Raw genomic sequence first — 6280 nt, forward strand, 5'->3', positions numbered from 1 at the left:
TAATCCTTTATAAGGGCTTATCAATGATCTTATCATGCATGCATGCTTGTATAAGCATGACCTGGCTCTCTCTGGGCAATTAGGAAATAATCCCCATAGGTTTTGGGGGGGGGGGGTTCGTTTGTTTGTTTTTAAGATTTTATTTATTTGAGAGTGGGAGAGCTTGAACAGGAGAAGTGGGAGAAGGAGAGGCAGATTCCTCACTGAGCAGGGAGCCAGGTGTGGGACCTGATCCTGGGATGACCTGAGCGGAAGGCAACTGCTTAACAGACTGAGCCACCCAAGTGCCCCTCCCCATAGTTTGCAAAGTGTGAGATACCCTTTCGTTGTACCAAAAAGCAAGCTTTGTACTAGGGAGTCCAGACTTTTTTGGAAATGTGAAATTTATTTAGTGTATTTTGGAATTTCTTGTATGCCTTTCCCCGGTCTCGGAGTGAGTGGGCATGTGTGTATTTTGGGGCGGGTAGGGATTCCCTTACTGTAACTGCTTCTTCAAGCTTGTGCGTTTCTTTCAGCTAGAGAAGGAGTTAACTCAAAAGGGGCAAGAAGGCATTTAAGGCCCTTGTTAAATACCTTAGCCTTTCCAGGTCTTAGCTCCTCCAAGCGCAGGACTGGATTGTATCTAGAGTCTTATCTAGAGACTTCTCTGTAGACTTGGCGGGACCTGGAGTGAATGATAGGGGAGCACAGGTGAGCCCTGCACACACATCTTGCCTGGGGAGCCCCACGTTGGCAACCTCTGCAGAAGAGGCTCTATTTGGATAGCTAGTGCAAGGTTTCTGCCTCTGGGTGTAAGGGTGGAAGAAGTGGGGGAACCTGTGTCAACTCCAAGGTCTTTGCCATTCTGGCCCCTCCTGCAAAGGGGTACTGTGTTTGAGTACCCCCAAAGGTCTGGAGGGGATGGGGGCGGGGCATAGGGAGTGACTGGAGCCAGGACTGGCATCCACTGTGTGTCACCCCCACCCTCAGTCCTGACAGATGTGTCCCCTCTGAATAGTCAGCCGAGTTTCTTGAAATGAAAGCCTCTTTCCCTGCCAATGCATTATTTTTCTCAATGCTTTTGTTTCCAGCAATGACTTGAAGAAAAATGCACGTTCAGTGTACGTAGTGTAGCCCTGGGCTGGGGAAATGGCAGCTGGGGCGGGGCGGGGGAACGGATCCTCCACCCAGACTGAGCCTCTCCCTTTCTTTTTATAGGTTTGAAAATTTGTGCGCAATTCTACTTGACCCAGAAAAGGACAGAGCTGTAATTGGATTCAGTCTCCTTCCTCCTCCAGTTCCTTGCTTGCCCATCTCTTCACACTATTTTGCTGGTAACTGAACGTATAGATTATTATTTGCAAGAGTCAGCGATGCAGAAATGGGCATGCGTGTGCGCACGTGCGTGTGTATTGTGCACATGTGCATACACCTACGTGTGAACATCTCGTGGACTCTTGGCACAGATTTTCTCCAAACGTTGAAAGAGTGAAGGTCTTTCGAGACAGGTGAGAGGAGAGACGACTCCGCCAGCTGGGCGACCGAGGAAGGGAAACTGATGTGGCGGACGCCCTTGGGAGCGGAGAGGAGGAGGATCTCCTCAGGTCGCCTGTTCCCTCCTGTGCCATTCCCGCGGCTCGACAGACACGAGATGGAAGTGGCCACTGGCATCTTGGCCCTCGCAGTCCTGGAGGGAAGACCGGCATTAATAAAGAAACACTGTGTCCAGGGCAGGGGTTCTTGGTGTTTGAACGTACCTGACAGGGGGGAGGGCAGGCTGATCTGGTGGGTTCTGGGGAAGGGAGGAGTCAGAAAAGGCAATGGCTTCTAGAATAAGCTCTGAAGGATAAATTGGGGTCAGTGAGGACCGTTTGTGAGGACACATTTAAGAAGGGACAATAAGAGAGGAGGCAGAGCTGGCTTGTCCCGTCGGGCCCCTGCCATTCGCGCGTTGCCTTGTGCCGTGATGCACTGTCACGGGTGATATTTCAGGATGACTCCCCAGTCCCCAGAAATAGCCACAAAAGAGCCTTTGACAAAAGCCCAGCTATGGGGTCCATTCCTCCGGTAGTTATTTTCATCAGACGTCGCTGTATGTGGAACCGACTCCACAGTGAGTATTTTCACCTCGCTTTGCCCGCAGAACACGCAGCCGTTTCCCTGTGCCAGCGCCGGGTGCAGAAGAAAAGGGCAGGTCGAGTCTTTTGTTCCAATAGTTGTGCTATTGGTTCCTGAGTTGGATGGGTTTAGAGCCTGCCGTTACTGACAGAGGCTGCATACAGATCAGCTCTGTCTAGAGTCAAGCCTTGAGAAGAAACTGGCCCAAGCCGTATTTGAGAGAGTTGTAGGTGTTATATGAAAAAATTTTCGTGGTTAAATAAACTGGGAAAACACTGGGTTAAATAGGGATTTTTTTTTTTTAATCGTATAAACTTCTAGAACCTTTAACATGTGTGACATGTCCTCTAGAGAAACATAGACACACATATGTACATATGTGTGTATATTTATATACAAATATGTATATAAATTTATCATATTGTATATATATATCTGTAAAGAGATTTATTTTAAGGAATTGATTCTTGTACCCGTAGAAGCTGGCAGTCTTCAGAGCAGGCCAGGGGGCTGCAGACCCAGAGAAGGGTTGACACTGCAGCTTGACTCCCAAACAAAATGCTGGCAGGAGTCCCTCTTCCTTAGCGGTTACTATTTTTTTCTCTAAAAGTCTTCAACTTTTTGAATAGATGCACCCACTTTAGGGAGGACAGTGGGCTTTACCCAAAGTCCAGTGATTTACCTGTTAATCTCATCTACAAAATACTTTCACAGCAATACCTTCCAGACGGGTGTCCGACCAAATACCTAGGCATCATGGCCTCTCTCAGTTGACTCATAAAATTAACCATCGCGGTATGCTAAATAAAGGGCCTTGCAAATCTGGAAAAGGGAAACACAATAATAACCACTTTCTCCCAATTCATGCAAGTAAAGAATCCATCATTTGCAGAAAACCTATTAACATCTGATAAAACACAGTTTGGAGACTATTGGCTTTGAATAATGATTCACAATTTTGTCTTGTTCCAGTTAATCAAAATAGGATAAAACAAAACAAACAAACAAAAAAAACAAAAACTACACACACACACATATTTTGCTTATTTTTTATGTTAAGATTAAACTACTACTCATATGTTCACTTTTTAAAAACAATAACATGTAAATGTAAAATAACCCAGTATTTTATTAGATTCACTTTCATGTTCTATTGTAATTTGCATGCCGACACTCCATGCAGTGCGCACGTCACAGATGAAACGTTCTCATATTAGCAAATGATGGGGCAAATATGTATACATCCGCTTCAGTATACATTCCAGAGCAATTTTGGAAAATTATAGCCTAAAAATTCATAAATATTCATTACTGCATACTATGGGGTTAAAAACAACTCACAACAAACTAAATTGATAATGATGAACAAAACTAACAATAATTTGCTGTGAAGAAGCAAAGGAGCAGCAATTAAAAAACATGATTATTCCAGGCAGCACTGATAATTAATACGTAACCTCCCCCACATTGTCAGAATCCAGCCACTCGCACAGGCACACGTGCGACTGCAGGCTTGCAGCGTCAGTAAAATACTGAACTAGAGCCACGTCTAAATTCTCTGAAGTCTAAAAAGCACTAATTTTAGTTTAAAAATACCACATGTAGCAAAACATATGTAGACCGTTATTAATGAGTTGATCTCATTCAGGCACTTAAGAAAAAGTTTTAGGATTGTCAAGGGGAACCCATTAGGAAGATCTGTTGGCCCTGCAATGGGCAGAGGGTCATATTTTGAGAATGGCTACACAGAGGATTACACAGACAAATAAAGGAATTTACAAACATATGCAAAACACATAAATTAAAAATATTTTAGCATTTCATAGAAAATCATTTTACTAGAAATATAAAATTCATGGAATGAGATCAATAGTTGTAATAATTCGTTTTTTAGAAAGATTATATTTAGAGAGAAAGCACATGCGCATGCGTGTGTATGCTCGAGTACGGGTGGGGCAGGGGGTGTACAAGGTGCAGAGGGACAGGGAGAAAGTCTCAAGCAGAAGCCATGCTGAGCCTGGAGCCTAATGCAGGCCTCCCTCTCACGACGCTGAGATCATGACCTGAGCCAAAATGGAGAGTCAGACGCTTAACCGACTGAGCCATCCAGGAACCCATGTAATCATCACTTTCAGTATACTCCTAAGCAATGCATAAGCAATGTAGGGACTATCTATGCTTCTATAAATTTTATATTTATATTCTATAAATTATAAATTTCTATCAGTTTATATACACTTGAAACACAAGCAGTCCCACTGCACAGTTAAGTTCCCTGTTTAATTACATCCCCTGCCCCCACCATTTAGGACAAATCACACCTCCTTCCTAGCTTTATGTCCGACAACCAAGAAATGGTCCTGATTTCACCCCCTTCTAGTGTGCGTCCTCCCCCCCAGCCATCGAGAGGGTAACGTTCATTCCGAAGTAGAAACTTTGCATTCCCTCAGATTTCAGCCCAACTCCTCTAGCCTTTTCCAAAGAAGGTACTTGGTGGATTTTATTTCTATGGAAACCATTATTAATTTCAGCATGACTTCAGTTTATATAGTTCTGGAAAATGGTATTCCGCTTAAAAGAAAAAAAGAGGACAGGGGTGCCTGGCAGACTCAGTCGGTAGAACATTTGACTCTTGATCTCGGGGTTTGTGGGTTCAAGCCCCATATGGGGTATAGAAATTACTTAAAAATAAAACCTTTATTTTAAAAAAAGGATTGAATATGTAAGTTTTGGAGAAGCAGAATTAGTGGATGGGAAAAGACTTCCTACAAGAGAATTTGAACCCAGTACCACCGAGAGAGGGGATCAGGTTAATCCTGCCCTGGGGGCCCGTCTGTGCCTGGAACTCAGCATTGCCCGCCCGCCCCCAGCGCTCAGAGGAGTGATGGAGGCTCGGTGAGTGTTTGCTGAATGAACGAGACATGAGTCAGTCTCTGGGATAGCTCGGCACGGTCAGGTTCGGATGCACAGTGGGTTTTGGAATCCCCCGGGGCTGGGGGGCGGTGTGGCTGGGATTCTCTTTGCAGATCTCATCACTTTCCACGCTTAGATTCTTGCTACTGCTGTGGGGAACAGTGGCTTTCTCTTTCCTGCCCGTCAAACCCATTTTAATGAGCTGCTCCTGTTCAGCTATCTTCCTACAATCCAGTCATTTCCTCTTCTTTAAGATGTTCATGCTTGAGGCTGACTGCCTAGGCGGCTTCACTTGTTAGTCAGAATTAACTGATGTCACGACTGTACCAGCCCTGTCACTTGGCCATCTACAGATGCTGTGTGTTCCCCATAGCCCACTGGCACACTGGACTGTTTGATTTTGTTGTATTTAATTGTGCTGTGTGGTGTGTGTGTGTGTGTGTGTGTGTGAGGAGGGAGAGGGCAGGGGAGGATGGGGAGAGGTGAGGCTGCGGAGGTGCTCGCTTCCAGAGGCTTCTGCTGCCTCGGCCTTGTCCTGGCTCTGGGAGGAGAAAAGGAGGACATGTGTGAGTGTGACTGTGTGGGTGTGAGTGTGAACAGGTGAGCAGGAGCATGAGTGTATGGGTGTAAGTATGGGTCAGTGTGTGAGCATGAGCATGGGTTTGTGAGTGTGAGCATGAGTGTGCACTGGTGTGTGAGAGCATGGATGTGAGTGTGAGTGTCAATAAGTGAGTGTGAGCATGGATGTGAGTGTGAGTGCACCAGTGTGTGAAAGCATGAATGTGAATGTGAATATGATGAGTGTGAGCATGAACATGGATGTGTGGCTGCAAGTGTGTAAGCATGAGTGTGCACCGGTGTATGAAAGTGTGGGTGTGTGAGTCAGTATGTGAGCATGAGCACGGATGTGTGAGTGTGAGCATGAGTGTGCACTAGTGTGAGGGTGTGGATGTGAGTGTAATGAATATGGAGTGTGAGCATGAACATGGATGTGTGATTGCAAGTGTGTGAGCATGAGTGTGCATCGGTGTGTGTGTTGGTGTGAGTATGAGTGGGTGAGTGTGGGTCAGTATGTGAGCGTGAGCATGGCATGTGAGTGTGAGCGTGAGTGTGCACTGGTGTGTGAGAGTGTGGATGTGTGAGTGTGCATCAGTGAGTGTGTGTGAGGGTGAGGAGTGCTGACTGTACTTGGATGTAAGGTGGCACGGGGTACCCGTCACTCTCCCCAAAAGTGACAGATAGTCCCTGGCACACAGCAGGTGCCCAGGAA

Source organism: Mustela nivalis, assembly GCF_964662115.1.
Source record: "Mustela nivalis genome assembly, chromosome: 14".
NCBI lineage: Eukaryota > Metazoa > Chordata > Mammalia > Carnivora > Mustelidae > Mustela > Mustela nivalis.